The sequence below is a fragment of the Dipodomys spectabilis genome, unplaced genomic scaffold (genome assembly GCF_019054845.1).
Source record: "Dipodomys spectabilis isolate Male_0828 unplaced genomic scaffold, ASM1905484v1 ptg000146l, whole genome shotgun sequence".
NCBI lineage: Eukaryota > Metazoa > Chordata > Mammalia > Rodentia > Heteromyidae > Dipodomys > Dipodomys spectabilis.
The window spans coordinates 2,389,151-2,416,113 of record NW_024870823.1 but is presented as its reverse complement, the minus strand read 5'-3'; the positions used below and the strand labels follow the sequence as shown (position 1 = coordinate 2,416,113).

The following is a 26,963-nucleotide window of genomic DNA, read 5'->3' as shown; positions in this document are numbered from 1 at the left end:
TATTTGTTGTTGTTGTTGTTTTTTGTTAGTCGTGGGGCTTGAACTCTGGGCCTGGGCACTGTCCCTCAGCTCTTCAGCTCAAGGTTAGTGCTCAGCCACTACAGCCACAGCACCACTTCCAGCTTTTTCTGTTCATGTGGTGCTGTGGAATTGAACCCAGGGCCTCATACATGTGAGGCAAGCACTCTACCACTGAGCCACCCTCCTAGACCATGTTACGGCTATTTTTGAATTACACCAGTTTCTTTGGAAAAAGTAAGAACAATGACAAGAATATAATCAGAAATTCTATTTTCCTTTTTATGAAAATTTGAACTCTTAAACTTAGTCTAGAGAAAGCACAATTTGCGTCTCCTCTTTAAAAGCAGAACGACATATTTTCACTTTGCAGAATGGTATCTTTCTCATTTCAGGTCATTTCCAACATTAGGGATTCCCATCTCAGTAACTGAGCTGAAGGCTGTTACTAGAGAAAGTCACTCTCAGAATGAAGTTAGGGCATTTTCTGTCTTCATAAACCAAGATTCACCTGTGGCCATTGGGCAGAGACTTGAAGGAGGGGTTCACCTCAAGCAGTCACGAGATGCTCCTGAGTTCCAGTTCTGATACATGGTGCTGCAGTCTGAAGACCCCTTATCTAGAACCCATCTCATGCCACACATCAGCTCTAGTGTCCAAAATGTAGCATAGCCTTGAGTCTCTTGGACCAGTCACTTAGTATGTGGTAGAGCCTGAAGCTGTAATTGGATATGACTCTAGACCAGGGTCACCAATCTATAGTCCCTAGCCTGTTTTCATATGTCCCATCTAGAGTAGATTCTAGATTTTTAAAGGATTGTAAAATAAACAAGAATACATGACAGAAACTGTATGCAGCCCATGAAATTGAAAATATATACTGTCTAGCTTTTTGCAGGAGAAGTTTGCTGAGCCCTGCAATCTCATCTATGGAAAGAAAGAAGGCCATTATTGTAAATAGCTTGCAATTTACGAATTGTAGTGTGCTGTAGAGAAGTACAGGTACTTGGCAAATGCTCACAAAGAGATCTCTGCTAGGCTGGAGGATAGGTGTGCAGTGGGAGTCTTGAACATAGTGGGGGATGTCTGAGTTGCAAAGTCTCAGCGTAAGTAATGGCTAGGAGCCAGAGATATTAGTTATCCACAGCAAATAGGTAGCAGCAAAAACACTCAAAATAGGCAAAAATCATCCCCAAAGAAGACAAAGAAGGGGAAGTTGATGATGAGCCCTAGAAACCCTTTTCTTGAGACACATCAAGGAAGCCACCTAAGAGCAAAGAAAGAAAGTTAGGAGATGGTTACATCCGTCAGTCTCGAGGGAGAAACTGCCAGAAGCAGGGAGTAAATAAGTGTTCAACTGGAAACCACAGTAAGAGTCTGAATAGAGTTATGTGCCAGTATCCCAGTGTCAGCAAGGAGTGGAATTAATGTGAGTAAAATAATGAGTGTAGCCCATTCCAGCAAACACTAGACATAGCAATTTGAGGTGAGTAGCCAGGGTTGGTGGTACTGGTGCCTGAACTCATGGCCTGGGCACTGTCCCTGAGCTTTGTTCAGTCAAGGCTAGTAGAGCACCATTGGAGCCACAACTCCACTTTTAACTTTTCATAGTTAATTGGAGAGCAGAGAGCATCATGGACTTTCCTGCCCAGGCTGGCTTCTAATCATGATCTTCAGATCTCAGATCCTAAGTAGCTAGGATTACAGATGTGAACCACTGACTCTCAGCTCAAAGGATAGTTTTATTCAATGGCAGAAACCTGACTTTGCCTATAAGCTAGAGAAAAACTAAGAGAGAGAGAGAAAGAGAGAGAGAGAGACAGAGAGAGAGAGAGAGTGAAGATTCAAATTCTATGTGCCTGAGGACTTTGGGAGTATTTCTTAAGACTACTAGCCTAGGATCTCACACACAGTGGAGCTAAGTAGAATGTTATCACTAGGCCAAAATACTCAATAGCCTTCTAGACCTTTGAAGATGGCTTTCTCTTCACCAGAGGGTCCAAGTCTGGGTTCCCTGTATCGGTTACACTTCAGCTAGTCTTGCAGAATTAACTAGCAGGGCCCAGAAAGCCACATGAGTGAGAAGATATCTCCTCAAATTACTTCCCAGCATATCCTCCAGCATGCTGGAAGGCTTAACCCTGCTCTAGCTCAAGCCCTTTCCTTTCATTAAGGGGAAAACTAAGAAATGTGGTGTTCTTTCTTGGTGAACGAAATAGTAGTGCAACCTCACCCCTTAAACTCTCCTACAAATGGGGCCTCTGTGCACAAACAGGCTGACTGAGCAGGCCTATGTCTGACCCTCAGATGGGCCTGGCTCTGTGATCACCTATTCAGAAAGTGATGCTTGAGTGAGATCATCTTTGAGTCCCTTGTCCTTAATTTACAGCAACTCAGCCAGAAAACAAGTTCCTTTTACAACTGCTCTGTGGCCAAATGACAGGAGAGATACCTGGAACTAGCTGACTCTGGAAGGAAAAGGAAGATCCTGATGTTCCACTAATCAGGCTTCTCAATCAGCATAAGAAGTATTGAGGAAAGATTAATAAGTCCAAGTATAAAGAAAGGAACAGAGGTAGATAGAAGGCAGTCAACAAGGTATCTATGAGAAGGAAAAGCAATCTAGCATTCTACCAACAACTATGGCAGTTACTGTAAGTAGACCAACAGAGAGTACAGCAAACAGATCTGGCCTATCACCAGAGGAGAATTCATTCTACATACTCTTCCTTGTGCAATATGAAAATCAAATTATAAAGTTATTTCTCATGGTCTGGGGAGACGAATAAAGACAGATAGATTGTATTAGATAAAGATTTTTAATCACAGAGCTGAGGATATAGTTCAATGTTCTAACAGCTTAGGAAGTACAAGCCCTACTACCACAAAAGGAAATACTTTTATTAGTATACATTAGTTGTACAAGAGGGTTTCATTATGACATTTCTGTGTGTATAAAATGTATTCCAATCAACCTTGCCCCTTCCATCATCTTCCTGTACTCTCTGTCCCCTTAGCCAACACAACCTCAACCAGCCTCACTTTCTATTTGCATACATACAAATTATTTCAGTGCTACTTATTACTCCCCCTATCTGTTAGCTCAATGCCTTCCCTAACAGAGCCTATTTCTCTTTCCATGTATCCATATTGATCAACAGCTGCCACTGAGATATTTTTGTGCCACATCAATAGGAAAAAAGAAATATTTCTATCATAGGATTCCAAATGTCATTGTATCTGTGTTCTAACGCATCACAAGTAGCTGAAGGAAAAAAAAATGTGAGGTCTTTTAAGTGGTCTCCAGATTTGGATTTCCCATATAATCATCAGCAGTTCTCAAGGGAGAAATACCAGCCAATTGGGATCATGAAAACCAAATATATGACCAAAAAAAAAAAAAGGAAAGCAAGGAGTACAGGGTGTGTCTGAGAGTGCCAGCAAAGGAAGTAACCAGATATGCCCTCCTTCATGGCCTCCTAGGGTCCTGCTGGGGCCTCCCAGTGCCCCCCATGAGGCTGGAGCACAGACTGGCATCCAGGTGCCAGGCCTCCTGGTAGGACACCTGCTCAGTGCACTGAGAGACTCAGGGATGAGGACACAGGACAAACCTGTGGGAGCACTGGCTGCAACCCAGGCCTGGCCTGAGGAGGGTGGCTTGGCAGATGGCAAGGACACACACGGCCCAGCTGGCCTTAGAGCCTCTTTACCTGGTTCAGGAAGGGAAGAAATGGGAGGGAAAGTGGGCAGGGAAAAAACGAATGGAGGTTTCAAAAAGAAAGCAATATGTTAATGCTGGGGTCTGTAGCTCCCGCAGGCTTAAGCAAGAAAACCTGGTAAAGCCTAGAAGGCTGACTGTCCAGGCCCCTCAACTTCAGGAGCAGACAGAACTGTGGCCGTTGTTTTACCAGGCAGTTCACCTCCTGGGAATGAGTTTCCTGTCACACTCAGGTTACAGGGTCCAGGCCAGAGCCCTTCCTGACCCTCCCTCAGTAGGGCTCTTCACAGCTGCCTGCTACCTGAGAGGGAATGTCCGGCTACAGGGCAGGAGGAGCCCACCACAAGGCCTTTTCCTTACATCAGACATCTAACTTTCATAGCACCTGCCTCTAGCCATCAGCGCCATACACCCCTCTCCCCCCCATCCCCCCCCCCCCCACAAGAGTCTTAGCCAAGTACAGCAAGGAAGCAAGAGTTTCAAGGTTTTGAAAGAAAATTCAGACTTGCTAATAACTGGGATCCTTTGGGCAGGTCATTTCTCTTTTTTTTACAGAGCCTTCTTCCATTTGAAAAGGAAGGGATCTTCTACCCTCAAAAAAGATTAGCAGGAGCAAAGTTTACAAACCACATGCCTTATGTTTGCCAAGACCCTCTGTACAGACCACATCCTCTATGCAAGACAAGGGAACTCTTTCCAGGGTTTGTGGAATGGGCTTGGAGACCCTCATAGAAAGAAAGCCTCTGTTAAAAGGCAGAAGTCCTCAAGAACTGACATCAGAAAAGGGACAACTCAGCCCCAACTGTGGGAGAGCTGCTGTTTGGATCAAAAGAGCAAATGCCAGCTATAGCTGTTATTGATGTGCTAAGGGACCTTGAATACACTCACTGTCTCTGGGTACAAGGAACATGATAGTTTTGGGTTTTCCTTTGGGACTTAAAGAAAATTTAAGTTCTTCGCTTGAATTTCCTTCTCATTTCTTCATGTGGCCCAGGGACACCCATTGGGGTATTAGCATGAGAAACCCGTTAAGAAAGACTGGATCTCCAAGCAAGTAACTCCAAGACATTCAATAGGAACCCCCAAAATGCACATGCCTTCCACAAGCAACCAGGGTTCACAGATTTGATAGGGTACCAGCAAACCAGCACTATATTACTCTGCAATAAACCCTCCAGTTAACTGCGAAGGTCTTCGCTTAGAAACCCTGTGGTCTATATTTGTGTCTATAATTAAACCACAAAGAACATCTAACGCAATTGAAAGAACCCAACCCAGACTCTGGAAACCACTGAGGAGCACAAGAACTATTCTCTAGGACACACAAATTATTTGTAGTACAAAGGACTTCTAAATTTAGATATGTCATGGTGTATTTTATTAACTGTTTTACTTACTGTTGACAGAAATAGAACCATTACTCGCCAAAATATTTACATTCAAAATTTAACATCATTCTAGGACCCATTTCTAACAGGACCTTAGATGCATTGATTTGTTGGTCCCTTTTAAGATAAACACTGACAAACTGGCTAAAGAGGACCAAGTACAATGCCAGTGGTAGCTAGCATTCTCACTCACTCACCATGTGCCAAGTATCTGGCACACATTTTTATCCACACCATAGCACAATCTTATCTGCAAGGTGGGGATCATTATTCCCCATTTTACTGAGGGGGAAAAATGAAACTCCAAAAGATTAAGTTACCTGCGGAGGCCACTCAGCTAGTGTGGACTGGAACCTGGATTGAAAGCCAGGTAAGACGGTAGCCAAAGCATGTACTCTCTGCCACACCACACAGCAGGAGTTTCTACTAGAAATGAAGTCACCTCCAGAGAATGGAAATTTACTACTCACTGCACAGAAAAAGCAGAGGGCAAGGAGAAGTGCTAGGTGACATCGGGTGAGGAGGCTGCCGGGGCAGCTGTGTGGCACTCAATTTGTATTTAAAATCCTTTAAAGGGGAGGTAGGGCAAGTGACAAGGGGAGGCAATAAGTTTAATAACATATTTTACTGAGAAGCCTGCAGGGAAAGCCAGCAGACACTAATAAAGGCACCATCTACAGAAACTGGAAACATAGCAGGGGTAGAAATGAGATCCAATTCATGGGCAGTGGGAGGTCCCACCAAGAGAGATGAAAGAGGAACCGAACCCAGACACCCACAGGTGAATGGAAGGTTGAAGAAGAAGCTGCAATGGGCCACCAAATTGTGAGAACAAGGAGGGGGTGGGGGGGAGCTGTAGGAAGAAAATGAGGGAGGAAGGGAAGAAAGGAAGGAGGGAGGGAAGAGGAAAAAGCAAATCAAAATAGTAATGTTGTTTGTTCATGTATACTTTCTAATAAAGGTTTGTGTTTGGCTCCAGCCAGGTGTTGGGGGAGGGGGATGGTCCCCTAGGCTACAGGAACAGTCTTTCTTTATCGAAAGGTGTTATAGAGATCAGCCTTTTGACCTCATTTTATTAGCTGCGATAGCAAACAGATCACTAATCCCTAGAAGTTTAAAACAAGGCAAAATAACAAAACTCTAATTGAATATCACTTAAACATTGGTTAAATTAAGTATGATTCTTTCATACAGTGGAAAAAGTTCGATCTATTGGTCTGTATAGGATGAAAGATGACTTTTATGTTTGGTTAGTAAAACAATGTAGTAAAAAAAAAAAAAAGTATGGGAAACTATGTCGAGTGTCTGTGGCTCATGCCTACAATCTTAGCTACTTGGGAGGCTGAGATATGAGGATCATGGTTCAAAACCAGATTGGGCAGGAAAGTCCATGAGACTCTTATCTCCAATAACCCACCAGAAAATCAGAAGTGGCACGGTGGCACACGTGGTAAAGTGCTAGCCTTGAGCTGAAGAGTTGAGGACAGCGCCCAGGTCCAGAGTTCAAGCCCCACAACTGATTTAAAAAAAAAAAAAAGTATGTGAAACTAAAATGTTTTCTGTGAAAATAAACTGCAATCAGATTTCATTAACATATGTATGAGAACCTACAAAACCATACACAAGTTATAGTCAGCGATTATCTAGGAGGTAAGAAAGGGAGATGATGGAAACTTTCATTTTCTATGGTTTATTCCTGTTATATTTTATATTAGCAAAACTTTGCATTACATTTATAATTTTTTAAAAAAGCAGCTAGGGCTGAGTGCTAGTGCTCATGATTGTAATTCTAGCCACTCAGGAGGCTAAGATGTGAAAATTGTGCTCAAAGCCACCCTGGTAAGGAAAGTCTGAGACTCTTTCTCTCTAATTAAACACCTAAAACAGCCAGAAGTGGAGCTGTGGCTCAAGTGCTAGCTTTGAGCAAAAAAGGTCAGGGATAGAATCTAGGCTCTGAGTTCAAGCACTAGGAATAGCTCCAAAAAACAAAAACACCAAAAAGTGGCTCTTGCCTATAGTACTACCTACATGTAAGGTGAAGAACGGGAAGACTATGGTTCAAGGCCAGGCCGGACAAAAAGTGAGACCCCAAATCTATAAATTAGCTAGGCAGGCTTGTTCATGCTTGTTATCTCAGCCATGCTAGAAGGCATAGACAGGAGGATCTCAGCTCAAAACCAATCTTGAGCAAAAAAACACAAGACCTTAGGCAACAAAGATCTCAGAGCATGGCTCAAGTAGTAGATCACAGTACCTGCCTATCTGCCTACCAAGTTCAAGGCCCTAAGTTCAAACCCTAGTTATCATTTAAAAAAATTAAGTATTCCTGAAAAGACTATCATTAAGAGAAAAAATAAGTTGCCTCTTACCTCATCTCAAAGGTAAAAACTGCCTAAGCCTTAAAGAAATTAGGTATTTCCCACAAACAAAATAAACGTAGAAATTAAGAGAATTACATCAAATATGGCCCGATTCTTGAACTTCTGCTCATCTCCAGAATGGAATTGGGGATAGCAGGGAGTAAGCTTCTAAGCAAAGAGCCCTCCTGTCCATTAGGAAAGAAGAAAATCCCCCAGTGACATGAAGCAAGCAAAGAAACTACATTCACACCCAGAGAGCTTTCAGGAAACAAGATCCTCTGTTATCACCATCAACCAGGAGACTCATCTTTCACCAACTCATTGAATGAACGCCTTTGTTTCCCCTACAGGATCATCATATATTCATTCCACTTCTGCAACACCCAGGTGCCCCAGAATTCAGCACCGAGAAGAGAAGCAAAGAAGAATCTCTCCCTGTCCCTGGTAAAAACTCATTTGTCCACATTTTCAGAAGAAATAAAACCGTGGAAGGCAGGACACTGGGAGGAGTAGCACCCATGTAAGGTCAAATCTGTGACCGCAAAAACCATCCACTTTATAGTTAGGCTTCCAAACTTTTATGTTTACTTGAATTCTTTTGCATACATCACATGTTCCATAACAGAATCTTATCAAAGAAAAGAATGAAGCCTTCCCCAAAACATATGACAGGAACAGTAAATACAATGACTTGTTAACAAATACATCCTCTAGCCATAAAGAAGACAAACTATGAATAAAAAGGTCTCTACCCTTGCTAGGGGCTACTCAAGAGGCTAACATCTGAGGATCATGGTTCAAAGCCAGTCCATGCAGAAAACTGTGAGACTCTTTATCTCCAATTTATCAGGAAGTGGAGGTCTGGCTTAAATGGTAGAGTGCCAGTTAGCCTAGAAAAAGCCAAGCAAAAGTACCAGACCCTGAGTTGAAACTCCAGGACTAATACTGATGTGCATGAACACACACACACACACACACACACACACACACACACACAGAACAAAAAGTCAACTCATAACCTCATATAAGTCTAGAACACCACTATGCAACCAATTGCTGTTCCTAAAAATCACACTGTTCATTTACAGGAGTGCATAGATAAAATTCTGTGGCCATACAAGAAGGAAAGATGAATATTCTGAATGTAACTTAACATAGTGCCAGGCAATACTGTCATGGGACTCCAGAAAGCCAAAGCCTATTTGTTTACCAAGATTGGTTTCCCCACCTAGTAATGTTTCCAGCCAACTAGATCCTTTCCTCATCCATCAATCCTTTCTCCATCTCTAGCTCCCTTTCCACAGGCTCATCACTCTAACTTCCCTAGACCTGCCTCAAACTATTCTTTTTCCATCAAGTTCTCAGAAAAGAAGCCATAATTCACCATGGTTTCATTCTGCAATTCCTGTTAATCGAATTCCAATCCTCCACTAATTTTGTCTTCTGGAGGATTATTTGAGTCTCCTGACATTCCCTTCCAAGGTGACCCCTTGCTTGCATGAGATAATATTAATCACCCTTTTCTGGAAATTGGGTTTCTATGACTTTGGATTCCCCCAGTTCTTCAGCCTCAATAATGTTGTTATATTGTAATCATATTGACTAGGTCCTTGGCTTCACCCATATGCCATGCTAAATGTAGGCATTACCCAAAGTTAAGGCCTTTGTTCAGCTCTCTCTCACATGATCCTATCTCTTTTCTCTGCTAACTGAAGGCTGTTAAATTGACACCCCCAGCCTCAACCTCTCCTGGCTGTAGGATCCCTATAGCAGCTCCATAGAAACATACTGCTGAGACTTCCAATGCAATGTGGCCAATGCTGAATTCTTCCTTTGTACTTCCTCCCACCCTCTGAGCTGCTGCTGCTTTAAAACTTAAATCTGGAAATTAGAAACACCAACCTCTCTGATATCTTAGCTGGAATTCTAGCTACATTCAACAGCTCTCTCCCCTCACCTTGCTGCCAATAACCACATCTACCTATAATTTTTCCAAGGACGTGTAAGGCTGCTTTTACGATTTGGGAAAATTTTGGGGGAAAGTGGAGGGGGGGCAATTTTGATCAAGATGAATTGTATACATAAATGTACACATTAAAATGAAACCCATACCCCCATATAACTAATTTGATTTGGGGAAAATAAAACTATTTTCAGCATGCCAAATGAAGATTATAAAATTAAGAATAATTTGAAAATCCTCTCAAGTATTTTTGATGGCAAAGCATATTTAAGATGAGACACTGGCTGGGCACTGGTGGCTCACGCCTGTAATCCTAGCTACTAAGGAGGCTGAGATCTGAGGATCGTGGTTCAAAGCCAGCCTGGGCAGGAAAGTCTGTGAAACTCTTATCTCCAATAAACCACCAGAAAACTGGAAGTGGCACTGTGGCTCAAGTGGTAGAGTGTTTGCTTTGAACTGAAGAGCTGAGGGACAGTGCTCAGGCCCAGAGTTCAAGCCCCACAACTGACCAAAAAAAAAGAAAAGAAAAATAAGATGAGACACTGGTAAACAGCAAAACCTTTGGTTCTTTCTGTCATGGAGCTTATGATAATTATCAGTGGGTCCCACCTCTCATAGAAAGGCCAGACACTGACTTCTCCAAAGCTCTTGTGTTCATATAACTCCTGTTTCATTCCTACCCATCCAGTTTAGGCCTCTTGAACCCTTCCCTTCATTTCTGTAGGGTGTCCTCATATGTGCTACCAATGACATTTCATATCTCTTTAAAAATTCTAATGAAGCCCTGAGGATCTGCAATATAAACTACAAGCTCTTTCTATCATGATGTTCAATCACCATGTTAAAGACTGCTTCAATGTAGCTTCAGCCTATTGTTTAGACCATCTTCCAACTCATCCTCTACCAAAGTCAGTCCAGACTCATTTTTCCCATAAGCTCATTTGACATATCAGATGCTAGTTCCCCTGCTCAGCCAAGGGAAAACTTGCACTTGTTTTGTGGGCCAGTTCAGTTGGCTGCTTCTCGGGGAAAGCCGGTCTCCCTGGATCCCCAGTCCAAACCAATCTTCGCCTCTTGGAGAGCCTGGAGCACTTTGCAGCTCTACCTTGTGTAACAGTCTTGTTTGTGTCTGTCCCCCTCATGAAACCACAAACCTTTCAAGAGCAGAGAATGTGCCTTAGTCAGTCACCTTGTCTTTCCAATATATCCCAGCACATATCAGATGTTACTATATCCTAAAGAAAAGCTGCTTCTTGTGCTTCCCTGTATCATTTGTCTCTGCTTCACTCCTACTTGATCAGCATGTCAATGATGTGTGCATAAGTGAACTCCTAATTTGGCCTAAACCAACTGAAGTTGAAATCCAGGGAACTAGATTCAAAACCCTGCTTTTTTTCAATTCTTGAGTATAGCACTCAATTGACACCTCCTCACCAGCAAATTGGGAAATACAATTTTTCACTCAAGGACTGTCATGAGGACTGGCAGAAAGCTTAAGTGGTTGAGCATCTGCCTAGCAAGTGTTAGGCCCTGGGTTCAAACCCCAGTAGAGAGAGAGAGAGAGAGAGGCTTTCATGAGAATTTAAGAAGTCAAGACATTTAATGCCCCTAGCATAGCCCCAGGCACAAGTTGAGGAGTCAGAAGTAAGTAGAAACAGCAAACAGAAGCAGACTCAGATTTCTCAAACATTTGGGCCTCATGACCTTGCCAGAAGTATCCTTTCCGGATACTCACAAAATATGAGATTTTTTTTTACTTCAGTGTCATAAATTCAGGACTCAAATTCTGTGGTGCTGTTTATAATTCTGAAAGTCATCATGAAGAAACAGAATGTGCATAAGATACTATGGAGCTGCAAGGAGTGAAAGAAGTCGGTCTCTGTCCTGATGCAGAAACAAGTCCAAACTATTTCATCATTAGGCAGAGGGCAAGATGCAAAGCGGGCAAGATGCAACATGGCATGAAACAAATAACCACAGTGTATGTACAAAGGTGTATATAAATTCACATCCAGACATATACCTGTACAGATACATCTCTATAGCTCAATGTATAGCAAATCTCCAGAGAGATACACAAAAGATGGTTATTAGTGGTCACTTTTAGTAAAAAGTCTACAGTGCCATTTTATACTCTTCTGTCCTGTTTGACATCTTTGTACCATGGATATATGTTCATGTTATAATATCTAAAAACTGCTTTTAAAAAAAATGATAGGAGAAGGAGGAAACAGATGAGAACCAGTGACAGAGGAAGGACTAGGCCATGGATCAGGAAACCTGGGTTCCACTTAGAGTTTGACAACAATGTACTCTGCAACTTCAGGCAAATAATCTCACTTCAGTGGGTCTCTCTATAGGCAAATAAAGGAGTGGAACCAGGTGCTCTCCAGGGATAACTTTTTAGATTATTAGGTATCTACAAGATACTTTGAATACATTTTATCCATAAAACATCGCTCCTTAAGGAGTTCTGATACTTTAAGCCTCAAATTTTAAATGTGGAAAATGCTTACATAATTTCATTTTGACCCCCTTCCTAATCCAATGAGAAAATGTCTCTACTGTTTTTAGAGACAGAGAAACTATGCATAGACTGTAATGATTGCTTGCCAACCAAATGCACTGCTCACTAGATTCTGCTGTTTGCAAAGAATTATGACTGCCAGGAGTTTTTAGTTCCCAAGTCATTTCTTGCCTCTTCTGCAGAGGAGGCACACGGCTTATACAAAACAAGCATAAGGCACTTTGTGCGTGGAAACAGAGTGAGATGTAAAGCCACTTCCTCTGGGTCATAGCATAAACAAAGCCTGCTCCCAGCACAGCCAGGAAGTATTCAGCCCTTGGGATCAACTCCGAATTCCTCCCCCACTAGACTGAGAGCTTCACCTTGAAGATGAGAGCTTCACTGCAGTCATTTTCGGTGTGTTTTCTGGGTCAAAAGCAGTGAGAGCAACTGAACAGAGGCTGCCAGTAGAATTGCTACATTGAGGGTGCAGTACTATGTGAAAGCATCTACTACACATCCCCTGAGCTCATCCAGCAATGCTGGTGAGGAGAGCCCAGCTGGAATGGACTATTCTCCTACCCAAAGTGACTGCATACAGCTTTGTGATGCAATCTACCTGGTTTATCCTCACAGATATGTGTGGCTGTCTTTTGGAGCCTGCTGACTTTTTCCCCCAGGGCCATAAGCTTTAATTCTACCATGCCGCCCCCCCCCCCCCCCCAACCCCATTACAGCGGCAAATTCCTTCAATTTTCCCAGAACTTTGTACAGTGCAGGACCCTCTGCTTGAGACTTTAAGCCAAACATCTGGGCATCAAGACATCCCAACAGTTACAGAAGGCACATTCAGAATGCACACATCGACCTTATAGCAAAAGGCAGTGACTGCACTTTACAAGCAGTAACCTAGAGTCCAAAGAAGAAAGACACCAGAGCACGGCTGAAACACTACAAGGTAAACTTTCTCTGAACAGGAAAAAAATGTTCACTCAGAAAAGCTTGCATTCTGGCCACTAACTAGCAGTCAGCCTCCGGGTGATCCCTGTTAAGGCAACTGTAATCCTTGACACAAGATGATAGATCACTAGTGTTCATGGCATCCCAGAACTTCTAGAAACTACTATTAGTTTACTCTACTCATGGTGTCACTTCTGGATCAACTTTGATGACCACTGTCAGTTTATCAATGGCTTCATTATGCCCTCTTGGACCTCACTGGGATCCCATTGGGTTCTCTTTACTGAGGCCTTTCCTTTGCCTCTCTGCCTTCTACTCAGGTCTCACTTGCAATGCTTAACTTTGTCCTCTACTTTTCTTTCCAAGGCCTTCAAGGGCCTTCCACTTATCGATTGATCTTAGAGCCCCCACACAGTTATAAAGGCCTCTGAGCTTCACTTACTGCCTTTGGCAACTGAATACCAGTTCCTATCAACCCTAGGCACAGAACAGGGAAAGAGAAGAGAGCAGTTGGATTGCAGTGGGAGTGTGTCAGTGACAGAGAGTTTTGTTGAAAGAAACAAAACACACTCAAAGGCCTGAGCAAGCAGAATTCAACTGAATCTAGCCACACTGGTGGACTTACCCAGATTTTTTTGTCTGAAATGAGAAGCATAAATGAGAAAAGAACAAACTGAGCAATAAATATTGTAATATTTTCACAAGGTAGTGCCAACTTCAATATACCTTAATGACAAACAAACAACCAAACAGGTTAAAAATAATGTGCCCAGAAAATCAAAACCACTGTATTAGAATGTCGATCATTTTTTTTTCAAATGCTTTTCTTAACTCTTCACCCTCCTAAAACAAATCTTGTGTCTATAGGTCTGAAACACCATAAAAGGGCCTTTCATAGTCACATTCTAAGGGTCAGCCACAAGCATTCACTGAGAAATGAGGTAGGAGGGACTGGATACTGGAAGAATAACTAAAATTGCCTAGCAACAGACATATTCTGATGATATAATCAAAACTGTATGCATACATCAGCATGTCAAAATCAAATCCTCTTGTAAAACTAATACACGCTAATAAAAATGCTTTTTAAAAAAATCAGTCACTACTTTTCCCTCCAATGAACAGAAGGCAGTTGGGGGATACAGAGGTAAGAAGAGCCCTCACTCAGATCTAGAGTATTCTTCTTCTTACCCACAGACATTCATAGTGAGTGTCACTCATTAACCCTTCTTCAGAATCTCCTGAGTCATCAACTAAATAATGTTAATAGTACAATTCAACCAACACATCTGAAGAGTCTCACACTAGTCTGGTGCTGAGTGGGGGATGCCAGATACTGCCCCTTCTTTAAGGAACTCAACCCAATACAGCATCGGAAGTATGCATGACCAACCCGTGTAAGAAGTGAGAGGTGCCAGCCTGTATGATTTCCCCGGGAAGAGGAGAGAGAGGAAAAGAGGTTTCCCAGGAAAACTTCACAGAGGGGTTACTTCTGAGAGGGGCCTTCATATATATAATGTGTAAGAGTTCCTGGAAAAGGCAGAGAGATATTATAGGCAGGAACTGTCACTGAGGCATGAAAACAAGACAAGCTGAGCAAGTCACACGCATCCAAAGTGGGGTAAAAGGAGAGAGAATGAAGCCAGAAAGGTGGTCATTACAGATTGTCAGGGTCCCTTTCTTCAGGGGACTTTAGGGGACTAATAGAAAGTTTAAAGCAGAAAAAAACTGACTTGGTCTAACTTATATTTTAAAAAATAATTCTGAAGGGTATGGATGAATTAGAAAGATAAAGACTAAAGACATACAGACCATTCTTCAAACATAAGAATAATGAGAGGGGTGCCAGTGGCTCACACCTCTAATCCTAGCTACTCAGGAGGCTGAGGATCATGGTTCGAAGCCAAGCCCAGGCAAGAAAGTCCTTGAGACTCTGATCTCTAATATACTACTCAGAAAAGGCTGGAAGTAGTTCTGTAGCCCAAGTGGTAGAGCATTAACCTTGAGCACAAAGAAGTTCAAGGATGGCACCCAGGCCCCGAATTCGAGCCCCAGGACCAGCAATAATAAATAAAATAAAAAAAAAGAATAATGAGAGTGGAACTTACAAGAAAAGGATTTGAAAACTGACTTGAAAATTTTAGAGTAAAAACGAACAGGTGTTGGCAGCCACATGGATGCAGAAATTTAAAGAGAAGAAACACAAAAAATTGCTGCTGAGGTTCTTCCTTGGTGGGGGAAGGTGACAACATGGCGTGAGCTGTCAGGGAGAAGGTGAAGAGCAGGACTGGATTAGAAGCTAAAATGTCTCATTGCAACACAGTGCGTGTGAAGCATTTTGATATAACCAATTGACAAAGATGTATGGCAGATCCTGGATTGAGGACGGAAGCTGGGGCAGGGGATTTACAATGCACTGGCAACTCCAACAATTACAGGCTAGCAGAGAGGAGGCAGGGAGAAGTAAGACGTAGTGATAAACAAGACAGGAAAAGAGAAACTGGAGAACTTGGGTCACAGAGGCCAAGGCAGGGCCTAGTTTCAAAGAGAGAGTGGTCATACGTTACAGTGAACTGAGGAAATGTGGGATCTGGAAGGAGGCCATTGCATTTTACAATAAGTCAGACTTTTGCTAAAGCAGTTTTAATACAGCTGCTTTATGACAGTAGCTGTATTGTGCAGTACTAATTAGCATCTCCATCCTCAGGTGTCAAATAACTATGTTGAAAGTAGGATTCAGGACATTAATTATTTATTAAAAGCTAATAAGGGAATTCAAGCCTATTAGGTGAAATCATTGTAAATATAAAGAGACATAAAAAGGTATAGAATTAAACACCTTTCTAATTTCAGACTAGTAAAAATGTGGGATTTAAGAGAAAAGAAACTCTTAGAATCAAAAGTCATGTAATATTAACCTCTACTCAGATTTTAGGCAGGCACAGTGGTTCAGAGAAAGCACTCTAGAATAAATCCCTGCGGGTTCAAGTCCAGCTTTTAACCTTACCAGGTAGGTAGTTAGATAAGTTGATTTCTCTAAGGCTGCTTTTATTTCATCTGTCAAGTTAGGCTAACAATATGACTTTATAAACTTACATGAAAGTCCTCAGCATACCACTTAATGCACCAAGTTCTCAAAAAATATTTGTGATTGTAAACTCATTACAATAGAGCTTCCTTTCCAAGATAAAATATACTAAATCAGATACACATGACTTCGAACATTACTTTTCGTTTAATCCATAAATATTTTTGAGTCACTCATCTCTGTGTGTCAAGTCTGGCTCTATTAGGAATTATTACTATTATTGTTATTGTTATTTGTCAGTCCAGAGACTTGAACTCAGGGCCTGGGTGTTGTCTCTGAGCTTTTGCCCTCAAGGCTAGCACTCTACCACTTTGAGCTGGAGCACCACTTCTGGTTTTCAGGAAATTAATTGGAGATTAGAGTCTCACAGACATTCCTGCCCTGGCTGGCTTTGAACTGTGATCCTTGGGTCACAGCCTCCTGAGTAGGTAGGATTATAGGTATAAGTCACCAGCCCTCAGCAATATTTTCTAAAGAAAAAGAAAAAGAATAACATCCAGTTCTCCATCACAAGAAGCTTGTTCAAATGGTATAGAAAGGAAGTTGACAATTACAAGACAAATGATCTACTCTGTATCAAGGAAGGAAAAAGCTACCTTAAAAACATAAAGGCAAGCCAGGAGCTGGTGACTCAGACCTGTAATCTTAGCTATTCAGGAAGCTGAGATCTGAGAATCACGGTTCAAAGCCAGTCTGGACAGGAAAGTCCATATACTATTATCTCCAATTTACCACCAGAAAACCAGAAGTGGCTCTGTAGCTTAAAGCGGTAGAGCTCTAGTCTTGAGCAAAAAGCTCAGCAACAGGGCCCAGGCCCTGAATTCAAGCCCCATGAACAACAACAACAACAACAAAACCCAAAACACAAAGGCAGACACATTCGGTGCTACCGAAAGAACCAGGGTGGGAATAACTGGAACAGGCAAGCCAAAAAAGATGAGGCAACATTTAGGCTTTTCATGGAAATCTGTAAGGAAAAATTTGAGGATAAAAATATTAAAATGCGGTAGAGCGCTAGCCTTGAGCTGAAGAGCTGAGGGACAGCACCCAGGCCCAGATTCAGGCCCCACAACCAGACCCAAAAAAAAAAAATATTAAAATGCCATCACACACATACACACACACACATACACATACACATACACATGTACGCGTGCACTAGAAAGAAGTTCTTTGCTCAAGGGCATACAGCAAGAAAAAGGAGCTGGAAACAACCAAGACTCTCTTCATCCTGCTCAAGCAGATTTTTTGCCTAAAATATATCATCATATAATATTTACGCCTTCCCTACCTGAGTTTGGGCTACATGCTCTACAAAGCAAAGTAAATATCTGTTTGCCCTCTAAAAGTCTATGATCTAAAAATAGGCAAACTAATCTATGGACATATCCAAAAATGTTGATGACAAACTATGCCCCAAAGATGGTATTCTGAAATATATACTTCTCAAGTTCAGTGTGGCCCCAAAGGCAAGATTATTAAAACATTTTTGTCCTCTTTAGAGACACTAAACAACAAAGGGAAATATTAAAAGTGACGGTTGGGCCTCTCAAAAAATTAAGAATAGAAGCCGGGTGCCAGTGGTTCATGCCTATGTAATCCTAGCTACTTTGGAAGCTGAGATATGAGGATCGCAGATTGAAGCCAGGCCAGGCAGGAGAGTCCATGAGACCCTTATCTCCCAGGAGTAAAGCTGTGGCTCAAGTGGTAGAGAGCAAACCTTGAGCAAAAAAGCTCAAGGTCAATGTCCAGGCACTGAGTTCAGGCCCCAGCACCACTACCAAAATACATACATACATACATATAGAATATATGATGATCCAATAATTTTACTCCTAGGTATATATCCAAAAGATGTAAAAGCCAAGATCTTGAAGAGTCATTAGCACGCCTGTGTTCATGTTCATAGCAGTATTATTCACAATGGGCAAGAAGTGGAAGGAGCCCAAGTTGATCAAGAAGTACCTTGTCAAAGAATGGGGAGAAGGGCTGGGAAGGTGGCTCAGTGGTAGAGCGCTTGCCTTGCATGCCTGAGGCCTTGGGTTTGATTCCTCAGCACCACATAAGAAAAAAGCCGGAAGTGGTGCTGTGGCTCAAGTGGTAGAGTGCTAGCCTTGAGCTGAAGAGCTGAGGGACAGCGCCCAGGCCCAGAGTTCAGGCCCCACGACCGGACCAAAAAAAAAAGAATGGGGAGAAGAGGGACTAGGAGGTGGTACTTAATGGATAGTGTTTGAGTTTGGAAAGATGGAAAAGGTTCTGGAAACGCATGATAGTTATGGCTATAGAGAAATGTGAATATAATTGTGGAACTGGACTTAAAAAATAGTTCAAAATGGTGAATTGTATCTTATGTATATTTATCACAATTTAGAAAGAAAAAAACTGCACAGTTTCTGTACCCTTTAAATTAGCATATACCAATACCTCTATCATTGACAGTATCTTTATTTAGCAGTACCTCTTATCATTGATAGAAAGCAGGACTCTAGGCCACTTACCTGAGGGCTACTAAATCATGAGACCTCCTCAGTCATAGTAAAAATTGAAACCAAATATATGCTGTTGCTGAGCTAAAACTATGACTTTAAAATATGTCAGACCAATGTTTAATTATACATGAGACTTTTCTTCTAGGACAGACTGGAAGCTGTTGTCAGTGGTAGCTTCTTAGAGGTAGGCAGATGGCTCTTACTTTTCATCATACACCCTCTTGAAATGTGGACAAATGTAACCATGAACATGAATTCATTTTATAAATTTTAGATATTTTCTTTAATATGAATATCAGGAGGCATCAAAAATGTTCGTGATTATCACATTCACAACACTCTCAATTATAAAGCAAAATATAGCTCAATCTTGTTTCTGTTTCCATCTTAATCTCTATCACATAGTGGAGAGGTGAACATGATCTAAAAGAAATAGTACAAAGTACATCTAAAGCTTCCCTTCAAACAAGCAGATGTCATGAATCATTCACAATAAAATATCTCTTTTTGTATATTTAGATGAAAACTCTGCCTGAGACTATTTCAAATCAACTGCTCAAAGAAAACAGAACTGAAAAATAATAGACCAGAGTATATCTGATAAAATATATAACTATCTTGGTAAATGACTTTTTATTGTTCCATTTGTTCAGGACAAAAGCCAATTGAGTCCTCCTTTCTCTTTTTCTTTTACCCTCTATATCCACATCCTATCAACTTTATCTTTAAAACATACCCAAAGTCCAGCATATTAGCTTCTCCATCATCCTAACCCATCACCACTAACCTGGACCATTTCAATAGCTTTGCTTGGGCTCCTGGCTTTTATTCTTGTTCCCCCAAATCAATACTCAGGGTTCTACAGAGATCCTCTTTAAACACAAACCTGAGCAAGTCTACGACTTCCATTGGTTTACTATTTGATTCAGACTAAAATTCAAACCTGAATCTCTTTTCCTAGATGTCTCAGGACCTCCTTTATTGCTTCATTTGAATCTGTGCTGAGATTTTTAAAAACCTCATTAGTTCTGACCATCACCAAACCACATCTTGTTACCTTTATGATTCTGGAATTATAATCCATATCCATCTATAGCTTGTTGTTGGTGTTTTTTTTTTTTTTTTTTTTTTTTTTTTTTTTTGTCGGTTGTGGGGCTTGAACTCTGGGCCTGGGGGCTGTCCCTCAGCTCTTCAGCTCAAGGCTAGAGCTCTACCATTTGAGCCCCAGCACCACTTCCAGCTTTTTCTGCGTATGTGGTGCTGAGGAATCGAACCCAGGGCCTCATGCATGCAAGGCAAGCGCTCTACCACTGAGCCATCTTCCCAGCCCCTTGTTGTTGGTGTTTAATACCTGTTTTTCTACACTAGAATATTTTTTCCATGTTGTCAGACTTTATTTTGCCATGTCCACTGCTATCTCAGCTAGAGCCAGAATATGTCTAAGAAATAAATGAGAGCCCAATAAATATCTGTTTGAGATTTAAATAAGTACAAATCAAGGCACATGACATCACCCAAAAAGAGATTTTTGAAGTTCAAAGTAAGTCATTAGAAGAATGATGCTCAGTAAACTTAGGATAATGGAATAAAAAGAAGCCAAAAGATCAATTGGCAGGCATATAAACCCATCATTTATCTATAGCATGCTGTAGGAATCCATTAATTCATGCTTTGCAGCAACACGAATGTGTACTCTGCAGGGCCATTCTTCAGGTTCTATGGCCATGTTAAAGAGTAAGTACTGAGACAACTTTCCTTTCCCTCTTTGCATAGCCAAAGAACTTCCAAGGAAAATGATGCTGTGTGTCTCAACCCAAAGAGCCACAATATTCAATTACCCAATGGAGGAGAAGACCTAGAAAAAGACGTAGCTATGTAACTAAGAAAAGGAGGAAAGTCTATTAGAAGGACCAGCATACATTCTTTATCCAGGTTCCCCAATTATAAAGCAGTAATAATGAAATCTCTATATGGTCATTGTAAGACACATTAAGGTGATACACAAAGACATCCTAAACACTGAGTGCCTTATATATCACCTATCATTATATCATCATCATCATCATCATCATATCATCATCATCTATGTATGATCATTACCTGGTACTAGTACAAGTTCATCTTTCCTTCTTCCACTAGGGAAGATACTTCCAAAGGCTTCCACAACTCCCAACTCAAATTATACCTACCTTCCTTCTGTGTTCTTCTCCTGGGACACTTTTTCTATCAAGTAAGCTATCCAATAGTTGATTGTAAGTCTACCTTCCCACCAAATCAGGTTTCCACCTGACCTATTTTCTTCAGCACATACCAGTGTAAGGTACAGTCCAAACCTGATGTTTGCTCTTTTGTTTTCTTTTTTTTTGGTGGGGGGCGGGTCAGTCATGGGCCTGAACTCTGGGCCTGGGTATTGTCCCTCAGCTCTTCAGCTCAAGGCTAGCACTCTACCACTTGAGCCACAGCACCACTTCCAGTTTTTTCTGCTTATGTGGTGTTGAGGAATTGAACTCAGGGCCTTATGCATGCCAAGGAAGGCACTCTACCACTGAGCCACCTTCCCAGCCCCATGTTTGCTCTTTTGAATATATCTTAATTACTTTCTCAGGCCTTTCCAGTTCTTATTCTCTGTGCCTAATGGCTTGGAGCCAGCTTTATGAAAGGCTCTCTCTCGCTCTCTCTCTTTCTTTCTTTCTTTTTCTTTCTTTCAACTTTTGTGCTCCTGAGGAAACACTCATAAGGGTCTTGGAAAACAGGCAGAGCCAAAGTACAGGGACACAGTGAAGCTCTAGATCTCATCCCAGTGTTTATAAGTTATGTCTTTAAGTGTGCTGGTTCTATTTGAAATGCTATGAATTCTCCAATGAGACACGCCCATCTGTGAGTCTGGTACAAACAGAAATGATTTGCAACTTATTCATTTTAAGGATTATCCAAGCTCCTGCTCTTTTCATAATGATAGAAATTTCTGAATTGACTATAATTTGAAGTAATTATTGTTCTTTGTCAAGTTGCTCTATTAGTCTTTTCATAAATATCCTGGATAATCTGAGCCCAGTTCAATGCAAAGTCTTTTTTTTCCTAACCCTGCACCTTTTCGCTTGCTAAATTTATAACATTCAAATGAAAGAAAAGAAGCTTGCTTTTGCCTCCACCGCTAACATGATATATGTCTGAGTTTTAATTGCCCTTTAATTATACCCTAGCCAGGTCTCTCCAGATATAAAGAAAATGAAACAGTATGGCAAAGCTGAAAAGGCCTTGCTGAAGCAGGAAGAAGATCACTTTGTAATACTTCCTGCGACCAGAAGAAGGAACAGGCAAATGAGAGGTGGTCTGGCAATATCATGAATTCAGGAAGCATTTTCTAGCTATGGTTGCCTTTAAACTTTGTGAGCAGCAAGGCTGTGAATTCCCCCCCATGGTTTGATGTTCAACTAAGGCTGGCTGAAAATGGATAAACTTGGATTGCTTGGCTGTGAATTAAGAAATAAGCACAGCAACAAAAGGAAACATGCCATGACATTTTCTAAATATTTACCCGAGAGAGTTGAGTATTCAGTGAGTGGAGCCAGATTTGACAGGAATTCTCCTGACTTCTTCCTACATTCTCCCTTGCTTTCTACCTCCACCTCTAAAATCAGGAGACCTGTACCTTCTGGAGTCAGTAGAAGAGAGATAATCTTTGTGATAACCTCAGTAAATGCTGTGGCACACAAACAGACCACTGCATGTATTCTTCCTCCCAGATTTCTTCTTTAAAACTGAAGAGCAACCGAAGATCAACTGCGTCAGTGCAAGCTACTCTGAAGATAAAATATCTCTTCGCAAATATCCTCAGTCCTCTATTTTTGTTATAATATCTGCATGGTTTCAAAGTCCAGTATGCATGGATTTTCCTGACATGCCTTCTTACAAAATCAGATTTCTCATCAGCTTACCCAGCACAGTTATTCTTATTCCTGATCCTCCCAATTCAATTGATAAATCTGCAGGTCTGAGATTATGCAAAAGTATTTTGGATAACAGAGATGTATTTGTTATCACTTCAGACATCCTACTGGTCATGTTTCCAAAAGGCCTTTGGAAGAGGGTAAAATTATGTGTTTGATTTCAAAACAACACTCAAAATCAATTTGTGACTAGGTTTAAATTAAAATGCTAATCTGATCCAAACACTAGTGGCTCATGCCTGTAATCCTAGTTACTCAGGAGGCTGAGATCTGAAGATTGAGGTTCAAAGCCAGCCTGGGTTGAAAAGTCCATGAGACTCTTACCACCAGTTAAAAAGCAAAAAGCCAGAAGTAGAGCTGTGGCTCAAGTGGTACTGTACTAGCCTTGAACAACAACAACAACAAACCACATATACACAAGCAAGAGCATGAAAACTTAAGTTCAAGTCCCAGTACAGATAGGTAGAAAGCCAGCCAGCCAGCTAGCCAGACAAATAAATAGACAGGTGTATTTTAGATAGATAGATTTTAGATAGATGGATATATATGTATATGTATATGTATATATATATATATATATATAATAAAGGAATCTTCAAGCTGGGATGTAGCTTAGTGGCAAAGTGCTTGCCTAGCAAGTGCAACGTCCTTGGTTCAATCCCCAGTACCAAAAGAGAAAAGACAAAAAAAAAAAAATACAGTTAAATAAAGGAATTTAATACTCCCAATAGCCAATAGTTCTCTAAAGTACTTCCCCATTTCTCCAGAAATGCCACATAATTGTCTTAAAAGGTGTACTGTTTCAAGCCAAGTACCAGTGGCTCATATGTGTAATCCTAGGTACTCAAAAGGTTAAGATCTGAGGGTCATGGTTCAAAGCCAGCCGAAGCAGGAAAGTCTGTGAGACTCTTATCTCTAACCACCAAAAAGCTGGAAATAGAACTGTGGCTCAAATGGTATTCCTAAGGGAATGTGTGTGTGTGTGTGGGGGGGAACACCCAAAATAAACAAAAAAAAGCTCAGGAACAGCACCCAGGCTCTGAGTTCAAGACCTAATACCAGCACAAAATAAATAAATAAAATGTGTACTGTCTCTAGATAGTGGCATACCTGTTGTATAATAAGGCTGTACACCAAAGAAGAAATGGGGAGCTTAGAGGACAGTTTAGAATTTAATGATCACAAATTCTTCTCTCCTGTCTACCTTCAATATAGTTACGTTTTCTTTTCCTCTTTAAAAATTTATTAGGCATTAAAATATGTCCTCTTCTAATCTCCAAAAGAAAAAGAAACAGCCTCAATGGTTTGATTAGACAGAACTTCAGTAAATCAACCATATTGGCCTTAAAAGAGAGACAAGAAAGAAATCGGCTAGAATGGTAAGAAGTATGGAAGGCACATAAATGATGAGATGATCTGTAGCCAGGTCTCACTTTTAAGCAAGTAACTATACAAACAGAAGGCTGGACTCAGTGACCTCTATAGTCTCTTCTAACTCCAGTTGTATTTGCCTTATGAATTTTTTATAGTCATCCTCTATCTTGTCACACTGTCCCTTTGCATCATCGAGCCCTCCTGGCCACATCCAGGACTGAAAGGAAAATCTCTTTAAAAAAAAAAAAAAAATCCATGCTTTAACCACTGCCAAAATTACAATTCTGTCCTTGAAACAATGACCTGAAAATAATGGGCAAGGCTAAAAAAATTCTCAGCAAATAAATGCCCAATATTGTCCTTGACAATGCTTTTCAGCTTCTGTGATATAAGCAGAAGTATTATCAGAGGTCCAGGGAACAAAGATTGTGAAAGTAAAAGAATACTACAACTGAATCTTTCCAAAGTGTATGTCTATATTCCCTGGTGAGTGTCTATCCTTACTAAGACAGTAGAATCAAACAGCTGAGCTTGAATCCTGGCCCAGTCTCTCATCAACTGTATGATATTACTGATTTAGTTCCCTGAACCTATTTCCTCACTTTAAAAATACTGCTAATATGACTTCCTGAAACAGAATTAATGTCACAATTTAAAAGGATAATATAAAGAAAACTCTAAGAGCATTCATTTATTCATTCATTCAATGAAGATTAACTGCAGATCCACTACCAGCCAGGCACCAAGTTGGGCACTGACCAGTATGTAAAAGAATACATGAAAGTATTCCTGGTTTTATTTGCCAAAACTTCAGTTCAAAACTCTTTCACACCTAGCTTGCCTGACATAGTCACTTTTATTTTGCCAAATATGATCCCAAATGGGTGTCTGCTTTTGCCATACCTTTACCGCTGGGCTGTTGTGATACAGAACACCTTAAGGACACTTGGAAGAAAGCAAAAGGTGGCATCCCAGCTCCCTGCTGGGCAAGGAACCCAGGAAAACTTGATATGCCTGTGCTACAAGGCCCGGCCTGGATGCCTGGGAGTTTTTGGGTGATTTTAATTCCACGAGTCAACTCCATGTCTTCCGAGAACTCAAGATTAAACAAGACAGGCTCATCCCCAACCACTGTTACTGGGTCACTGATAAAGCTCAGAAACAGCAAAGGGGTCACGTCTTCATCATACAGGGTATTTGTCTTGCAACTGTGTTTTCAAAATTCTGTATAAATGACCCACCTTTGCAGTCAGAATGTTTGAAGCCTGCTTGGTTCTTCAAGGTAAGTCTAGTTCTGTTGTTAGCAAGCCCATCAGCCTGGTGGGCAACTGCTGGGCAGTGCTAGGGTGGTGGGCATTCTACACACACTTAACAAACATTTTGCACATGTAGGAGTTTTCCACGGCATTCTGCATCTTCATAGCAAAGCACAACAGCCTCATGCTGGAATAGGAAATAATCTGCCCTGGATCATAGTAGTGGTGATGGTTGTGGGGGAGAGGGAGAGGGTGAAGAGGTTGACCTGTCGTCATTAAATTCTGAACCAACTGTGAAGCTCATGAAATACATCATGAAGTGTTGGGAGGTGGCCTGAAATTTTTGATCTGCAGACTCCCCCTCGTTCAGGAGTTACCTAAATCACCTTCCTTAAAAACCGAAGTACACAGAGTGACTGCCACCGGCATGGGTTTTACATGGCTGCTTCCTACCTTTAGGTGACAGCCTAGTCTGTCCCCATAGATACTCTCAGCACAAAAAGGCTGTCACTACCTTCTCCCACCCCTCTCCCAATCAGGTGCCTCTAAAATTTTACAAAGAGAAACAGTGGCTTCTTTCCATTTTCTTTCAGTGACTGAGGGTGTTATTATCCTGGCACCTCGAATTGCTAACTGAAAACAGTGTTTTGAATATGAATTGGCTATAAATCAAGGTCCTACCTGAGGCTGGGGGCGGGGGGGGGGGGGGTGTCAAAGAAACAGTACTCAAGGCTGGCAGCTACGACCTCCGCCTGGAAGACCTAGGCGAGGTGGTGGGAGTTGAGGATTGTGTTAAAGCTCCCGTTATTTCTCCCACTTTCTGCTATTTCTCGGGGCCAAGTTGTTCCAAGTGGAAGAACTGGCGGGCAAGTGAGAGTAGTGTGGACTGTAGAAGCTTGGAGGAGGAGAGGAACTCTGGGAGAGGAAGGACAGGAGTCCTTTAAGTACGACTGGGACACTGGCATGTTTGCTCTCCACTCCGGGTCACTCTGCACGTAGTACTCTGCGCCTGGAGGCTTGGCCCCCATTGCTGCCCTGCCCTGTGCTCCCCGCCTGGGCGCTGGGCGGCTCGGGGTAGCGCGCAGCCAAGTTCCAGAAGAGGATCTGAGTCGCCCCAGGGCTGAGAAGCCAGGTAACCACAGACAGAGAGGGTGCCAGCGCGGAGCTGGGACCGGCTAGAGGCAGGACCCCCCTCGACTCCCAGGACAGGGTCCTGGAGGAGGCGGCCAAGAATACGCACCCCGTCCCCGCGCGCCCAGCGCCCCCGGGTGACTCTCTAGGAGCCGGCTCTCCAAAGCTAGCACCCGGCGCCACAAGCGCCTTGGAAGCCCATGCGGGTTCCCGCCCCCCAGCCTGACGGTTTCGGCAGCCGCCCGGGCCTCCCAGGCCCTGCACCCCTCTGGCTCCACGCCCGGCACCTGGGCTGAGGCCCCAGGACCCCCGCGCGTGCCTGCTGCCCCCCGCCCCCGCCCTGGGCCCCGCGCTCCCCTGCGCTCGCTGGCGCCTGGCGCACCCGCACCCGCACCCGCCTGGCCCTGTCGGGACTCACCTGCGCGGGGGCTGAAGCGGCGGCCACCCCGAGCCCCGGGGCGGCGGCGCAGGGGGAGGAGGGCAGCGCGGGGCTCCTGGCACAGCGGCCGCCGGGCGCCTGGTGCTGCCGAGCCACGGACCCGCCCAGAGATATAAATAACATTATCTGAGGAGGGACATTCCTGCCGGGGGACATCGCTGCTGCCGGGACCAGATAGTCCCGCGGCGGGGGCGGGGAGGCGGGGCCGCAGCCTCCCGCAGCGCCAGGCCCAGCCTCCGCCTTCCCCACCCACTCCCGCACCTGCCAATCAGCCTCGGTGCCCGGGGGCACCTGCCGGGCCTGGGCCGGCTCCCCGGGACGAG

General features: G+C 42.5%; 1 protein-coding gene across 1 annotated transcript in view; it reads right to left on the bottom strand.

The window, feature by feature from the left end:
- Sptb (spectrin beta, erythrocytic) overlaps positions 1–26,730 on the bottom strand; it is a 109,839-nt gene extending 83,109 nt beyond the window's left edge. The window contains exon 1 of the mRNA XM_042691838.1: positions 26,620–26,730. The gene's annotated coding sequence lies outside the window, so the exon portion shown is untranslated. The remainder of the gene's footprint in view (positions 1–26,619) is intronic.
- Positions 26,731–26,963: the final 233 nt, after the last annotated feature.